The sequence below is a fragment of the Marmota marmota genome, unplaced genomic scaffold, assembly GCF_001458135.2.
Source record: "Marmota marmota marmota unplaced genomic scaffold, marMar, whole genome shotgun sequence".
In the NCBI taxonomy this organism is placed as follows: domain Eukaryota; kingdom Metazoa; phylum Chordata; class Mammalia; order Rodentia; family Sciuridae; genus Marmota; species Marmota marmota.
The window spans coordinates 53,142,100-53,160,442 of record NW_025999977.1 but is presented as its reverse complement, the minus strand read 5'-3'; the positions used below and the strand labels follow the sequence as shown (position 1 = coordinate 53,160,442).

General features: G+C 36.3%; 1 protein-coding gene across 7 annotated transcripts in view; it reads right to left on the bottom strand.

Moving 5' to 3' along the window:
• Rock2 (Rho associated coiled-coil containing protein kinase 2) overlaps positions 1-18,339 on the bottom strand; it is a 140,485-nt gene extending 122,146 nt beyond the window's left edge. For 3 of the 7 annotated variants that reach the window (XM_048804800.1, XM_048804799.1, XM_048804801.1), the window contains exon 1: positions 18,249-18,302. The gene's annotated coding sequence lies outside the window, so the exon portion shown is untranslated. Of the gene's footprint in view, positions 1-18,248 lie in introns of all 7 variants that reach the window. The other 4 variants (XM_048804802.1, XM_015479974.2, XM_048804803.1 and 1 more) reach the window with 2 other exon arrangements.
• Between the last annotated feature and the right edge of the window lie 4 nt (positions 18,340-18,343).

The window sequence follows — 18,343 nt, the reverse complement described above, 5'->3', positions numbered from 1 at the left end:
TGATGGATAATGTGTCCTGGGCACTACCCTGATGGTGTTGCTGGGTTCCTCCATGGTGTTGCTGGGTTCCTCCAGTGCCCCGTATATTTGTGGTCGTGGGCCCCGGAGCATTGAGCCCCCCTGTCCGTTTTTTGGCAATGGAGCCCGATGCCTTTCTCCACGATATCGTGGGTAAACACCTAGTCCTTGTCCGTTTTTTGATAATGGAGTACCCTCTATGGTGGTTTGAGAACGGCATTCATTAGCCCAATGTCTCCTCTACGGCATCGTGGGCAAATATCCAGTATTCTATTCCTTTGATACCTAGTTTTGTTAAACCCTCCTCCTATGGGGCAATTCCTTTTTAAATGTCCTGTTTGTTCACAATTGTAGCATGTTTTTGGCCTGGCATCTAAAGCCTGTTGTACTGCAGCTGCCAAGACTTGCCCTTGTTCATTAATGCCTCTACATAATTTAATATATGTGTTTAAATCTCCATGTTTCCATGGTCTAATGACCTCTCTTCACCAACGATTTGCTTGGTCATAAGCCGGTTGTTTAATTAATGGCATTGCTTGTTCTGTATCCCCAAAAACTCTGGTAGCTGTTTGAATAAGCCTATCTACAAATTCAGTGTAAGGTTCATTAGCTCCCTGTATTACCTTAGATAACTGACCTTGTAAATCTCCATGTCCCGGTAGTCTTCCATGCCCTAACTGCATCTGCAGCAATCTGTGCATATATAGCAGGATCATATTCAATTTGTTGCCATTGACCCTCATAAGGTCCTTTTCCTAACAACATATCTAGATTTCTTTGAGGGTAACCGGCTGCTGCATTTCGCCTAACCGTCTCCATGCAAAATTCCTCATTGGCAACCTTCCATAACAAATATTGCCCTCCATTTAGCACAGATTTGCACATGTTAGCCCCAGTCTGCTGGCGTCATGTCCAAGTTGGTAATGGATTCAACCATGCTTACAGTGAAGGGTGCTTGAGGGCCATAGGTTGTTACAGCCTCCTTTAACTGCTTCACTGTTTTGAGCACGGTGAATTCGCTGCCTTCCTGCCTGCTCAAGTACAGGGTTAGGGCATGCTAATCTTTGAGGTCCTGTCTCAGGATCCCATCTATCAACTACGGGGGTTGAGGGCCACTCAGCTGTCTCTATAGGTGGAGCTGTTGGTTGAATTACGCCCTCTGGTGATAGAACAGTGTTAGTAGCAGCCTCCTGTTCTTCCTCTGTCTGACTAGCTTGAGAGACCTCTTTTGCTTGATCTAACACATTTTCTACCATAGTCTGGACCTCTAACAATTTACAATTTTAACACTCTTTCAGTTTGTTTTTTACTAATTCCTAATCTACTATAAAGATAACGCAACCCAATAAGATAACACAAAACAAAATCGAAACAGAATGAAACAAAAACGGAACAAAAAATCGTTGTATCAATTTTCCTATTTTCTTGACATGTGCATTTGTGGTCTATTTCTATCTCTTCCTCAGGGGCGAACAACTTCAAACCTTGAGCCAACCATTTTTCCTAGTATGCCTGAGAAAGTTCTAGGGATAGGCAGCTTGAAACAAAAACAAAACAAATCAAAACAAGAACACATTGTTTTTTGAAATGGTCACCCATTCTCTCGCCTTCCCTTAGGGGCGAGCAATTTCACTTACCCCCGAACTTCAGGCGTTCCCTGCACGGGCCACCAAATGCCGCAGTCTGGCTGGGCACAAATCACAAGCCACTGAAGCAGGAACAAACTTTATTTCTGAACTCTACCAGCACACTCCACACACGCTCCAGGGAAATCTGCCGACCGCCACGCGGCTCCTCCAGGAACCAGCAACCGGAAATATCTCCTCCCGAAATCCCTCCTTCTGCACTTCCCCAACCAATGGGAACTCTCTGGGAATCCCCGGGAATCCCCACGAGAACTCCAAAGTAGCGGCGAGTCGGATAGTAATGCCTCACCTGTCAACCAATACTGTTGGCAAAATGCCAGGGGCCATTCCATCTCGGCTGTGGCTCCCAGCAATTATTAGTGTCCTTATAAAAGGAGATCAGGAAAAACAGAGATACCAGGAGGTAGGATGTATCAGGAATTCTTTTTTTCTTTCTTTCTTTTTTTTTTTTTTTTTGGTACCAGGGATTTAACTGAGAGACACTCGACCACTGAGCCACATCCCCAGCCCAATTTTGTATTTTATTTAGAGACGGGGTCTCACTAAGTTGCTTTGAACCTTGCCATTGCTGAGGCTGGCTTTGAACTCACAATTCTCCTGCCTCAGCCTCCGGAGCTGCTGCAATTACAGGAATGCATCACCCCACCTGGCTATATCAGGAATTCTTAATCATCACCTCCAGTCTCTCCTCAATGTTGCTATCCAAAAATTGTCAAACACAGAAGTTTCTATGACATTATTACCATTTTCATTTGTATCCCATCCAAACCTGTAAGAGAAGAACTAAGATATTTCAATTTCAAAGCACCAGAACTATCCTCTAAGCTGACAGCAACCAATTTGAAAAGAAAAGTAACAGCAGTCCTCCTTAAACTAATCCTTTGCAATAATATGAAAAAATATTGTTCATTACTAGCAATTAAAACAAAAGTGGGAGAGAGGGGCAGAGACAACAACAAAGGGAAACTAAGCAGATTCAGAAACTAGTCCAGGATTCAGATGCAACTTCATTACTGTAAATTAATTAAACTGCAGAATCCAACTCATACCCTTAAATGTTCCACTCAAACCCTTTAAAGACTTATAAATAAAAGTGATCATGTACTGCTCTTGAAGTTTGCAAAATGTACACAACTAAATATTCTACTGAAAAGCGTTCATGATTTTTTTAGAAATATAGCCACCATATTTGAATTCATAAGCATTTCTAAGTACAGAATATATTTTAATGGACAGATTGTTGATTTAATAAACTTTTTTTTTTTGAAGAGCAGTTTGGGCTCAGCAAAATTGAGAGGATGGTCGTTTTCCTATATACCATTTGCTCCCCAATGAACATGGCCTCCCTTGTTATCTTACCAACATCTCCCACCAGAATGGTTCATTTGTCACAAACTGGTAAACCTACATTAACATATTATCACCCAAAGTCCATAGTTCACATTAGGATTCACACTTGGTGGTATACATTTTTCTAAGAATGCTGCACATGCTTCAGTTGTACATTACACAAAGTATAAAGACATGTATCTACCATTACAGTGTCATACATGGTATGACAGTATCTTAATCTTCTGGGCTCTACCTACTCATTCCCCACCTCCAACCACTAATCTTTTTTTTTTTTTTTTTTAGTATTTTTTAGTTGTTGACCTTTATTTTTTATTTATTTATATGTTGTGCTGAAGATCGAATCCAGTGCCTCACACATGCTAGGCAAGCACTCTGCCACTGAGCTACGACCCCAGCCCCAAACCATTAATCTTTCTAATGTCTCCGTACTCCTGCCTTTTTCAAAATGTGATAATGTTGACATTATACTCTTAACATACAATCCAGCCATAAAGCACCTTGGTATTACACAAAGGAGCTGAAAACTTATGTCCATACAAAAACCTTCACAAAGATGTTTATACCACTTCATAAGAAGTGGAAGATAAATAGCATGGCTGTCATTACTCTAGTAGTTAAGTATAATCTCAAAAATCAATAAATACAAATTTTAACTTTCAAACTTCTAAATACATTCATATCCATTAACAACCAAAAATCAAATGACCAAGCAGCAGAAAAGGTACACAAAACACTTTTAAGAAAGAAACATATGGACTGCTGAACTGTCTGGTTTATTCTTATTTTTTAATTTACTGGAACTGGGGATTGAACTCAGAGGTGCTTTACCACTGAGGTACATCCCAGTCTTTTTTATTTTTTATTTTGAGATCGGATCTCACTAAGTTGCCCATGCTGGCCTCTAACTTGTGATCCTCCTGCCTCAGCCTTCAAGTCACTGGGATTCAAGGCATGCACCATCAAACCCAAGTTTGCTGCAATTACAGGTTTGTGCCCAGCTCCGGTACCATTTTAAATGATGTGAAGAGAAATAATTGAAAGAATACATTTCTAGTGAAATTCTCCCTCCTGAATTGACTCTTAATGACTTAAGACTGTCACTACTTTCCCCATCATCCTTCATTAATTGTGAAACACCAAAATTATATATTTTGACCTGCACATTACCGGCATCAGAATCACCAGGGATGTCTGTTAAAATGTAAACTCCTGACCCCACCTCAGTTCACCTAAATCAAAGGATCTGATATCACTTCCACCAAGTATCATAAGGCAGGATTCTGGTTTACACTGGATGATTCTGACTTTCAGGTTCTGTCCAAGCCTCAGTGGGCCAAATAATTAAAGGAAAGAAAGAATAAAGAAGTATTCTCCTTTTCTCAGATACATTTTAGACCCAAGGCCACCTCTGAATTACAACAGTGTAACCCTTAGTTCACCTGGAATGTTTTTCAAAACTGGTACCGGAGCTGGGCACAAACCTGTAATTGCTGCAAACTTGGGAGACTGAGGCAGGAGGATCCCAAGTTTGAGGCCAGTCTCAACAAATTAGTGAAACTTGAGCAACTTAGTGAGACCCTGTCTCAATAAAAAATAAGAGGCTGGGGTTTTGGCTCAGCAGTAGAGCGCTTGCCTAGCACATGCGAGGCCCTGGGTTCTATCCTCAGCACCACATATAAATAAAATAAAGGTATTGTGTCCAACTACAACTAAAAAATAAATATTAATAAATAAATAAATAAAAGGGGCTGAGGACGTGGCTCAATAGTTAACTCTCCCTGGGTTAAATTCCCAGTACAAAAACAAAACAAAACAAAAAAAACTGGTACTCAAGTCATACTACATTAGAAAATCTGGGGGTGGAAGCCAGGCTTAAATATTTCTAATGATCCATAGTGACTTCCATATACTGTAGTTGGAAATCATTGCCTTTAGTAGACAAAAGAAAATTTTAGCTTCAAATGATCTGTAAAAGCCAGGTATTAAGCCATAGGTATTAAGTTTTGAAATTTCTAGATGAGCATATATTTCTATATTCTTATTCCTACAGGAAAATTTTGCAATGCACTTATTAAAGTTTTAAGATTACCTTTTTGTTAAAAAAAAATGACAAAAAAAAATTGTTTCACAATGAACATAATATAGGATCATACCAGGCTGGGGATGTGGCTCAAGCAGTAGCGCGCTCGCCTGGCATGCATGCGGCCCAGGTTCGATCCGCAGCACCACATACAAACAAAGATGTTGTGTCCGCCGAAATCTAAAAAAGAATAAATACTAAAAAAAATTCTCTCTCTCTCTCTCTCTCAAAAAAAAAAATATATAGGATCATACCACGTATCTTAAGTTCAGATACATCATTCCATGTAAAGGCACATTCATTTCAGTGATTATAGATGAAGAAACATAATCACAAAGCTTATACAAAAATTCAATGTTCATGTTTTTAGATATTTAAAAGCAACTCCCAATACTGATAACTCCAAAAGATTTTTATTCTAAATTTAAAATATTTGCAATGCTGGTATGAAAATTAACTTTATATTTCACATTATCTCTTCCCCTAAATCGTGACTATCTCATTTCTCTGAAAGAAAACTTCTGATACTTTTTCCTCTCAAGTTTACTAATTCCATAGATGCTGTTGTCCTGTTAGCAGCACTAGATAAAATTTAATTCACAAAGAAACATTTTTTAATCTTTATTCTTTCATGAAAGACAGATCAATCAACTTTAAAAACATTTTAGTTTAGTTTAAGTTTTATTTTAGTTTGGTTTCAGCTGTTTGACTTCATTTTTTTTCACCATGTAACAGGACAAAACATGACTATACATGTTTAAAAGGGTAAGAGCCCTAAGTGCCACAAACTACAATAACAAAGTTATCTCAAAAACAGTGAAACGTTTTTTCAAAATCATCCTAATACTTTCACATTTAATATTTTAAATATTTTTGCAGGGATTTCATATATCAAAATGCATTTTCGGATAGGGTAAAAGGGGGAGATCATGAACTGAAATTGATTACCATGCATGTATGAGTACCTCAGGATGAATTCAACTACTATATACAACCATAAAGTTCTAATTAAAAACAAAATAAAAAGCATTTTCACTAAATCTTGCAAGAATCAAAAAGTTCCTGACAACTGTGCTAATGCACTTTTGTTTAAAAAAATAATACCTATCACTACAACCAAAAAATGGTTTAAACTCACCTTTATTACATCAAAGAAACATCTAAAATACTAAAAGAATTCTTTTCTAAAATTGTCCTCCACGTGTCAAAAAAGGGGAAAAGTCCACATGTATTTAGTTATCTTTAATAAAAACTAAAAGTAATTATAATCATATAAACAAAATCTAAAGAGAAAATTTTAATTTCAATAAGTATATTTGAGAATGACTTCTGAGGAATCATGGTTAAATACAGGTAAACTGGTACAGTCACCTCCTGATACAATGTGCTAAAGCAGCTAATTTTACATGTGAAAAGAACACTTTATCTTGATAAGAGCCCCAAATATGCATATACCATAATCCTACAAATCAATATCCAATGCTACCTGTGTACAACCAAGGCAATATTTATATCTACAGACTAAATTCAGACATTTATTTAAATATAAACATATAAATATAAAGCTAAGTGCAATAGTGTTTAAAACACCAATAACTACCTACCTTTTATACGAACCACATACTAAGAACTGTTTTTTAATCTTTTATATAGAATAGAAAAGTGAAAAATAAAATCTGGGTCAATGAGAGAAATGTTTATAAATTTACTCCTAACTTACTTAAAAACAAAAGATGAATACAAAGCAGAATTGGGAAAAAAAAAACATAGAAAGGCCATGCTTAAGTGAAAAGTCCTTAATACCTACAGCTTAGAAATAAGCCAACTAGGAGACTCTATGGTTATTACCTGGGCCTACTAAGTTGAACAAGAGTCATTCATGACTCAGAAGTAAAAGGTACCATAATACGGTTTAAAACAAAAATTCTTACTAAAAACAAAGTGTAGATACTAGCTAGTAGGATAATTCCACATACAGAGGGCTCTAATTAGTATTTATATTCTATTTTGAAACACTGGACATGGTCTGTAATCTATAAAATAAACTTTACCAGCTGATTACCATATCCTTTCACAAAAACATTTTAAACATATTGATTCAAACTAGACCACACTCATGACACATTAGTAAATATTAAAAAAAACATGCACAGCACAGTGTGGCATGTCTGTAGTCCTATCTACTCAGGAGACTAAGGCAGGAGGATGGATCACTGCTGCTCAAGGTCAGCCTAGGTACACAGTGAGACACTATCTCAAATAAACAACAAGTAAATAAATAAATTACAAGCAAATGAGACAGTTCTCAACATCATGTGTCATTAGTAAAATGAACCATGAGGGCTATCATCACAAAGACAGACAATACCAAAAGTTCTGTGAGGATGTACAGCAACTGGAACCCTCACATATGGCTCGTGGGAAGGCAAAATGGTCCAGCTATTGTGGAGAATACTGGCAGTTAAGCATGAGTTTAACATGATCCTGCAATCTCACCTCTAGAATCTACCAACAGAAATGAAAAACATCCTCACATATGGTAAATTCATTAACAAAATATAACATATTCATATAACAGAACAGTAGTCAACTATAAAAAAGAACAAAACACTGACACATGCTACAACACAGATGAACCTTAAAAACATTAAACTAAAAAAATGCTAGCCGAAAAAAGCCAGATGCAAATGGACACATATTGTATGATTAAACTTATACAAAATCTACAGAAAAGAAAAATTTATAGACAGAAAGCAGATAAGTGGTTTGCTGAGGTTGAAAGTTGGGAATGATTACAAACGCACTCGAAGGGAATATTAGGGGGTAATCAAAATGGATTGTGATGATGGTTACAGAACTCTAAAAATATAATGAAAATCAATAAATTATACACTTAAAATGGATGAATTTATAGTACTTAAGGTATACCTCAAATAATAATTAAAAAGAACTAGCAAAGCTAGTAAACAATGATACCTGTTTTCAACACCTGCTTTCTCTCAGACACTTTTATTTCAGAGCTGATTCTAACAGCAAATAAGAGAAACACACTTGCCAATTGCACAACATCTGCAAGCTACATTTATTCATTCAACCCACGATTATCAAGGACTTACTACTGTTTGTCTAACTGAACACTTCCAGTAGATATAGAATATCGAAACTCTAAATTCCTTTCTATAATTTTCTAAATATAATGCAAAAAGAACATGAAAAACTACATTTACACTTATTAGAAAAAGTAACATATTACAAATACTAAACAATCTAAAGCCAAATAACTATGTTAGTAACCAGAATGCCTGATAATATTTGAAAATTTTAAACAGTTGTTCAGCATGACTTATAATGACACCCTTGATTCCTGATCAAAATCTCTCACATCCTTCAACTTTGTTTTTAATTTTATTAGTAAACAAATGCTTTATTACTAATATAACTGAGCCAAGATGACATTTTAAAGGATTTTATCCTTAAACACACTACCAGCATCTCATCTGTCCTTACACATGAAATTGCTAATCCAACACAAGAATCAGCTAGGAGGAACTGGATTAACTAGAGAAAAGATGACATGTGGGGATTGGGGGGGGGGGTGGCAGGAGACAACACAAGAGATGACGCACAAATGATAAAGACTGTACAACCCACACAAGGTGTCTTTACTTCACCTAAAACAGAAAATAAAATTAGCTTAAATCTTCTCCAAGACACACTGTTTTGACATGACCCAGAAAGTGTCCAAATTAGAAGTTGCTTTTCCTAAATAACCTCAACTAATTCTACTATCCAAACCCATCCTCTCTGCATATACTTAATCTTCCTTCCAAAAGACAGTTAAGAACTAAGTGATAGGAACACAAATTGAAATGTTTACTTAGTATGTTAAGCATTCCTCAACAAAATATTCTAAGTAATTAAAGTACTACTAACCCTGCTGTGCTAGAGAAAGCTTTCCTATTCATTTTCATAACATAAAAAAACAGCCCCAATAATGAAGCGGTAGAAATTAGTTTCAAATCTATAATCCTTTAAAAATAAAACTTCTATCATTTGCTTTAGCTAAAGAAGTCTGAATCTCTTTTTGCAGGGAGAGGGGATTCTGGGGATTGAACTCAGGGGCATTCAACAACTGCGCCCCATCCCCAGCCCTATTTTGTATTAGACAGGGTCTCACCAGAGTTGCTTAGTGCCTCTATTTTGCTAAGGCTGGCTTTGAACTCTGGATTCTCTTGTCTCAGCCTCCCGAGCCACTGGTATTACAGGTGTGTGCCACGGCGCCTGGCTTTCAGAAATCTAAATGTTTTTCAAAGAATAAAGAAAATTGGACATTGAATACAAAGTGATTATTCAACTATAGCAACAATTATAAAGCGTTTTAGGTATCTGAAAGAACAACCTCGTACCCAAAGGAAGCAGCAAGCTATAAAAATAATTCTTGGACTTAGGAACATTCCCTAAAAGATTATCAACAATGAACCAAAAAGGAATCCTAATATTTTTCCTTTGTCACTCATACACACAGAAATGCTAACCATTATGAATTAAACGCTTTCCAAGAAGATAAGGATTATTTAGAACAGCCAACTACAGAGTTTACAAGAATACCTACATAATTTAATCACACTTTTAAAAAGGGGGGCTATAGATGAGAAGAAAGGAGAATGAATCAAATCAAGGATAAAACAAGAACAGGCAGTTTTAGTGGAGCCAAAAGGCCACCATGATTTATATCAATTTAAGTGTTAAGTTTTGTATAATTAGCTAGCCCATCAATGGTAAATGTTCTGTTGTGTTACTTTTTAAAACTAGAAATTGCACTTCAATCATCCACATTCTCTTTATCAGTGACTCTTATCACTGACAGCCCGTGCATATTTTAAATATCAGCACAAAGTAGTTTTAAGTATACAGATGGTTCCCAATTTATTAAGGTTCAATATAAGTTTTTGACTTTCCAATGGCACAAAAACAATCAAACTCAGTAGAAATCGTACTTCAAATTTTGAATTCTGTTCTTTTCCCAGGTTAATGATATGCAGTATGGATAGCACCAGACGAAGCTCTCAGTCCACCACCAAATCAAGCGCATATACAACCACAACAACCACAGGGTGCTGCTGAGATATGTTCTATAGGTTAGGCGCATTAAATGAGTTTTCAACATTCTTTTCAACTTACAATGGGTTTACTGGGGCAAAACCCCACTGAAAGTCAAGAAGCATCTTACAGTGTTGTAGAATAGGATTTCCATGAAGCAACTCAAGAAGCTCAAATGGAGACCAAATTTATATCATTATGCTCTCTCTCACCCCAGCCACCACTATCTGAATAGAAAATGTAATACAGAGATCTAAACAGAGGATTCAAATTAATATCTTGGGAATTCTGATATTCAGACCAATCTCCCGATACGATACTTGCTCCTCTAATTCATACTTTACATAAAAACTCCAAATAGAATCAAAACATTAATAAAAGTCAGCAAAGTACTAAAATTCAGTTATATATTATAATGTTGGTAATGAATTTCCTAACACTGAAACCTAAGCCAGAAATTATCCTACAGTAATAAGTCATAAATGTGACTACAAAAAAATGACAAAGCTCATATACAGTGTAATTATTTTCATATTTATATTTTAGGCCAAGTTATGTTTATGTACCAAATATATAGACCAACATATTAATTTAAACAGTGGCTATCTCTAGATAAGAATACTGTACATAAGTGCCACTACCATTTATACTTTCTATACTCCCTAAATTGTCTACAATCAGAACATATTTTTATAATTTAAAAATGAAAGTTTTTTACTTCAAAATATAAAATCTATCTTCTCTTGTATCAGCCATGGTTAGCTGACCATTTCTTTCAGGTATGGATAAAACTTAACAACAACAACAAAAAAAAAGGCTTTTGAATAGAGCTTCAGTTAAATAACAGAACTATGAGAATTTGATGTAGCTACTAAGGAAACAAAAGTCCACCTATCTGTAAAATGATTTTTTTTTAAATTATTATTTTTTTTAGAGAGAGAGAGAGAGAGAATTTTAATACTTATTTTTTAGTTTTCGGCGGACACAACATCTTTGTTTGTATGTGGTGCTGAGGATCGAACCCGGGCCGCACGCATGCCAGGCGAGCGCGCTACCGCTTGAGCCACATCCCCAGCCCTAAAATGATTTTTAACAAAGTTGCCAAAGCAATTCAAAGAGAAAAAAAAATTTTTTTTTGAAAAATTGGTGCTGGGTAGTCTGGATAACTTTACAGTCATATGGGAAGATATATCTATATTATGACTTGGCCCCTAACTCACACTACACACCAATTCTAGCTTGAAATGGTACTCTAGACCTAAACCCAAAAGTTGAAACCAAAAAGCTAGAATATCTTCGTGATATAGGAACAGGCAACAGATAGCTTGGACAGAAAAAACAATAAGTATTAAAATTTTTGATTAAGAATATACATGTGCTAGGCACAGCAGCACATGCCTATAATCCCAGAAGCTGGGGAGGCTAAAACAGAAGGATCACAAGTTCTGGGCAAGCCTCAGCAATTCAGCAATTTAATGACACCTCTCAAAAACAAGGCCGGAGATGCAGCTCAGTGGTAAAAGTACCCCTGAATTAAATCCACAGTGCCAAAGGAAAAAAAAAAGGCCAGAATCAGAGAACCATTTGTAAAATATAAATTTGACAAAGATTTTTCTCTTTACATATAAAACTAATTATATATCCAAGACATTAAAGAACTTGTACAACTCATCAAACAACCCAATCTTTTTAAAGGACAAAACCACGAACAGATGATTGACGAAAGAAGATATATAAAAATGGCGAGTAAGTGCACGAAAAAGTACATCATTAGTCATCAGTGATGTGCAAATTAAAATCACAATGCAATATCACTACCCACCACAGAATAGCAAAAATTTAAAAGACAAAGTGTAAGGGAGATATGGAACAACCAGAACATTGTGCACAGGAGTATAAAATGATATAACCACACCAAGAAAGATCTGGCAGCTTCCTAAAAAGTAAACATACATCTACCCTATGACATAGCAATTCCACTAGGAGAAATAAAAACTATCTTCACAAAGACTTAATACCAATTGTTTCTAGCAGCTTTATTAAGAGCCAGAGTATATAATACATTCTGAAAACAAAAACCTGAAACAGCCCCAGTGTTCATCAGTGGAGGATAGCTAAACAATCTGTGGTTTATATAACAGAATACAATTCAGCAATAAAAATGTATTATACTGATGCAATAATAAGTCTCAAACACTTTGCTGAGCTAAAAAATCCAGACACACTACATGATTTTATGAAGTTCTGAAAAAGGCAAAAGTAATCTTTAATGCATAAGTAACAAAAACAAAGAGTAATTGCCTCTGAGAATAGAATGTGGGATTAGTTGAAAAAACCTGAGGAAGATTTTGGGGTTAGTAATAATGATTTTGATAAAAATTTGCATTGTACATATAACATTTGTCAAAATTCATCAATCCTACATTTAAAATTTATGCATTTCGGTGCATAAATTTAATCTTTTTAAAAACCTAAACAAAGACTGGGTGCAATGGGACATGCCTGTAATCCCAGCGCTGGGGACGCTGAGGCAGGAGGCTCTCCAGTTCAAAGCCAGCCTCAGCAAAGGTGAGGTGCTAAGCAACTCAGCAAGACCCTGTCTCTAAATACAATATTAAATAAGGCTGGGGAGGCTGGGATTGTGGCTCACTGTTAGAGTGCCTGCCTAGCAGGAGTAAGGCACTGGGTTCGATTCTCAGCACCACATATAAATAAACAAAATAAAGTCTGTTGACAAAAAAATATTTTAAAAAATATTTTAAATAGGGCTGGGATGTGGCTCAGTTGTTGAGTGCCCCAATTTCAATCCCAGTACCTCTCCTAAAAAAAAAAAAAAGCAACTAAACAAATACTGAATTCTACTTAATTAAATGCTTGCTGAAATATTTAAAATGTACAAATACCTCTAACTTCTTTAAAATGAATCAAAATAAAAATGGAGAATTAGAGGGATAAAAGATGGATTGATATAATAAAGAAAGTAGAGCAAAATAGTAATTTGGTGATGAGCATAAAAACATTTCTTATAAATTCTTTCCCCTCTACTATAATTTTTCTATAATAAAATGTTAGTAAAAATTTTAAACTATTAAATTGCATTATGTTACATTACTGAGAGCTATACAAGTTAAAGAAGCAAGTCACAAAAGAATAGATACAAATGTTAACATTTTAGAAAGTTAAGAAAATATAAAACAAAACAATATCCTCTAGGGATATGCACAAATGTAGTAATTTATGAAATAAAGAAACAATAAAACTTTCAGGGTAGCAGACAGGAAAGGAGGCACAAACACTGAATTAAGCAGCAGCAGCACACAGATACTTTAATGAACTGGTGATGTATTTACTAACTTGTGTAGTGATTTCATGAATTTTTCATGCTTCAAAGCTTATATTTGCAGGGCTGGGTGTGCAGCTCAGAAGTAAAGCGCTTACCTCGAATGCATGTTTGAGGCACTGGGTTCAATGTTCAGCACCACATAAAAAAATAAAGATACTGTGTATTCATCTACAACTCAATAAATATTTTTTAAAAAATCCTTATATTTACAAGTTATATTGTTTTAATATCTTAGAATTCAAAATGGGAAAAAAGAATTATCTGGTCAAGACTAAGCAAAAACAAACAAAAAACTTATACTTTAAGATAATTATTCACTATTCTTTACAACTATTTACACAAACCTACATTTCCTTAGTCTACACTGACCTTACCTTGGGGCCAAGATGTTTCAAACTACAATTTTTTTGGATTTTTAGAATAATACAGAATATATACTGTATATTCCCTAAAGCCCTTTGGGAATATGGGGGAGCATCCTGAAATCAAACATATTAATATTTCTCCATTGAAAGCTATTATTAGCTTCTCAAGAGGGGTGAATGGACTACAAACATTCAAGCATCAGATAGGCCAGATGTTACTATCAAATAAATATTAGCAAAATTTATTTTTATGTATCAGTCTTGTGGATAAGGGACTGTGGACCTGAAAAGAGGTTCAACTTCACCTAAATAGTAAATTGCATGCATCACTTGAACTAATTCATTTTCTTTAAAGATTTCTTAATCATCAAAATACAGTTTTACAAAAAACTACTCTATATGCTGCAAATGTCCATCCCTTATTTCACAAAGAAAAACATGTATAAAAACATTTTTCAGAGGCTGGGAGGTTACAGCTCAGCTGTAGAGCACTTGCCTTGCACATGTGAGGCACTGGGTTGAATTCTCAGCACCACATAAAAAATAATAAATAAATAAAATAAAGATACTGTGTCCAACTTTAAAAAAAACACAAAACATTTTTCATCCTCTTTTCTATTTCTTTGTTATTATATCTTCATAACATTCTCACTACATAGTGGGAAAAACACCACATGATCTTATTTTAATTAGAAAAAAAAAAACAGCATTAAGCTGAAAGAATCTAGCTACTATAATAAGAAATATTTTTATACAGTTTACAGGTATACTGATATCAATCTAATTGTTTTGTTTTCTAAGTCATTGAAAATTGCAAATAAACTTTAACCACTTTTGCCGATACACAGTCTTAAGTAACAGTGTTCTACAGGTTGTTTTGACTATTTACTAACACCTTGAAAGAGTAAAATAAATCAAAATCCAAAAGTAAAGACTTTAGAAAGACATCTCTCTTTTTATCATCATAGGCAAGCAGTAGGAGAACTTGAATCTGGACAAAATACAAGTATTAACCCAAAGGTTCAACTGAAAAATGTATATCACTGAAGCCCTCCCCACCTGAAAGTAGTTCCCAAGCTGTAACCACTGAAGAGATATACTTTCTTTGGGTTAATTTAAGAACCCATGTAAAGCAACTAGATTTCTGCAAAGAAACAAGATAGCGTAGTCTCTACAAAGATAGTCTTGGAATTCAGCTCTTATCTATTCTTTCTCACAGTTTTATGATGGTAAATTCAAATGATGATATCCACTCAAAATTATGTAACAAGAAACAGTTGTAAATAAAATTATTTTTTCAAAGAAAACTTAAAGTAGGCTCGGGATGTGGCTCAAATGGTAGCGCACTCGCCTGGCATTCGTGGGGCACTGGGTTCAATCCTCAGCACCACATAAATGAAAATAAAGATATTGTGTCCACCTAAAACTAAAAAATAAATATTAACAAAAAAAAAAGGAAAAGAAAACTTAAAGCTATTAACTAAAAATATGCTAAATGCACACAGAAGGGAACTGCATTCAATGAGCACTACTTACTATGTAACAAGCACTGAGCACAGTAAGCATTTTACAGGTCATCTTGTAACTTTTCCCCCACCTGTGGTCTGTCTTCTAGGCCTAGACTACTGCAGGCAGGATACATTTACTTCTGGCATACTCTGTCTTCTCACTTCTGTCATGTTCTGCAATAAACAATTTTCAACCGTACTTTCTGAACTCCTGAATGCAGTATTAAGTTCCATGCCTGGGTTTGTATTAGACTATTTTCCTTTAAGTTTTCTCTATTAAAGACGAAATATTTATTTTCCTAGAGCAAAACCAAAGAAATGTGATGTGCAGTAAAATACTTATCAATTGTGAAATACAGTCTAGATGGAAAGTTTCAAATCTTTAAAGTGACAAGAGCCATTATTTCAGAACACAGAAGTTCTTATAATTTACGGAGTTTTGGTATGGAAAGATGAAAAGGTTGATCAACAGTGTAAATGGACTTAATGCCACTCAACTGAACACTTGAAGATGTTTAAAACGCTGGGCGTAGTGGTAGCACACACGTATAACCTCAGAGGCTCAGAGGCTGAAGCAGGAGGACTGCAAGTCAAAGCCAGCCCCAGCAACTTAGCTAGACCCTCAGCAACTAAGTGAGACCCTGTCTCAAAATAAGATATAAAAGAGATGGGAATGTGCCTCAATGGTTAAGTACTTCTGGATTCAGTCCCTGGCACCCCCCCCCAAAAAAAGATAAAATCATAAATTTTATGTATGTGCTGTCACAATTAAAACATTAATTTATTCTAATATTTAATAGGATGAAATATAATTTAATTTTTTTCCCACATTTTTTACTGTTATAGTTAGTTGTACATAATGATGGGATTTGTTGTTACATATTCACACATGCACACAATATGACAATATAATTTGGCCCTAGCACTTACATAATTTGAAATTAATTTGCTATAACTTTGAGATTTTTTTTTTTCCAATTTTGTCAACTGGCAACAGAAGCACGAGGAATCTTGGTCCAAAGAGTAAGGAACAATTTTTGGCTTGGTAATATTTATTGCTCTTCAGAATCCCATTCATATTCATACTCAGAAAGACTTAATCAACTAAAAGCAGCAGGAACAGTGCCATCAAGTCAGCAGCATCTGAAGTGCAGCCCATACCAGTAATGTGTCATCTTAGCAAATGTGTCTTAGTGGTACTGAGCACTCAATAAACGAACAGACTAAATTTACTGAGAATGTGAAATGTTTCATTTTTAAAACAGCCTTCCTTTTAGTAATTTAGAAAATACTTTAATAAAAAACGTATATTCATATCAAACATATAAACAACTTAGTTCCAACCTCTGAATAACACTAATAATTAACATCACTAAAGACTCGAGATGAAAGTGTAAAAAATTTCTATCTGGGATTGAGTCTGAACCTGATGAATGCTTGAGGTTTACAGGTACTATTTTTAACTGAACTTTCTGGCCTTAGGTCAAAGTTTTGTTAGCAAAATACCAAAGCGAGAATGCTGGGAGAGAAGCCCAGAGACTGCCTCAGCTAAAGAAAGGCTAGGACCTCTAGGCAACCAATCCCACTACCAATTTAAGACTTCCAAAGTCTGTCCAGAGTATCATGCTCCCCTGAGAACACAGGAACAACACACAAACCCAAAAATCAGTTAAAAAAAAAATCAAAAATATCTGATATAACATCACTACATTCTGACACAATATAGTACATCACTACATTCTACATAATGTACAGAAAGATACACACTCTCCAATCAGTTGCTGCATTTTGGCCAAACTGAAGGGAGTCACTTTGCAAATGAGTCCAGAAACCTCAAAGGACAACTGAGGGCCTCGGAAGAAAAGTCAAAAAATCAGTGGGAAGGGAGGAGATCATATATACTCACTAGGTTTCTCCCAGCAGGCCCAGAACTGAACTTCTGCGTTCTGGCCCAAAATGTCAGATTGCCCATCCTAACGCTAGTCTTCCAGAGCTAACTTAATAGTCAGAGTTTCTTTTTCGCTTTCTTCTCCCAGAGAAGTCCACACCATCTTATCCCATAAATACAACTCTACCGCACACTAATCAACTAACATAACAGAAATCAGAAATACACCAGCACTCTACCGTGCATTTATTTCTAAAACGTGTTCCTTAATCAAGAGCCAACTAGTAGCCTTTATAGATATAAATTTGGATTCAAAGGCCATCTCAGGAAAGATACAATGAAGGGGGAAGATTTATTCTATTCTACAATTCAGACTGATTTTTTTTGGGTGGGGGGGCTCTGAGGAAATTACATTTACATAAATTAAAATACACTAAATAGCTACTATGGAATGTTGAAAAACTACTGAAAACGGGAAAACTTCAGCTATGTGTTCCAAGATTTCCTAGTAAAAGAAGTGGGAGCAGTTCTTTGTCGTGTACCCAGGTTGGTACTGCCAACAGAGAGCCAGCATCAGGTTTCCTTCTCCCTGGCTAGAACCCGAGGCCCCACGCAGCATGACACTTTCAAATCGGCTAGTCTGGGTGCAAGGGACAGCCAATCCTCCACTTTCCTCCCCAAACCCAGTGGGTGGGCGGGAAGGAGCGGAGAGGTGTTTCCTCCCTGCATTTCAAGAAAGGGCCAGCCGGGATGATACCCGCCCCAAGGAGGTGGAAGGAGGGACCCGAGGTGGGTCCCCACTCTAGGAGCTCAGTCTGGAGCGTCTGGTCTCGGATCCCGCAGCCGGAAGCTGGGCGGGTGGGGCGAGACCTCGGCGCTCCCCACCGACGGGTGGACAGAGGGGTCTGACTCCGGGACAGGAGCGGGCAGGGCTCCCGGCCACCTACCAGCAAGCTCTCCACGTTGATAGGGGAGCGAGGGTCTCGGATCAGCGCCTCCAGCTTCCTCTGGCGGCCCGCGCCGGCCCCGTCCCCCGGCACCG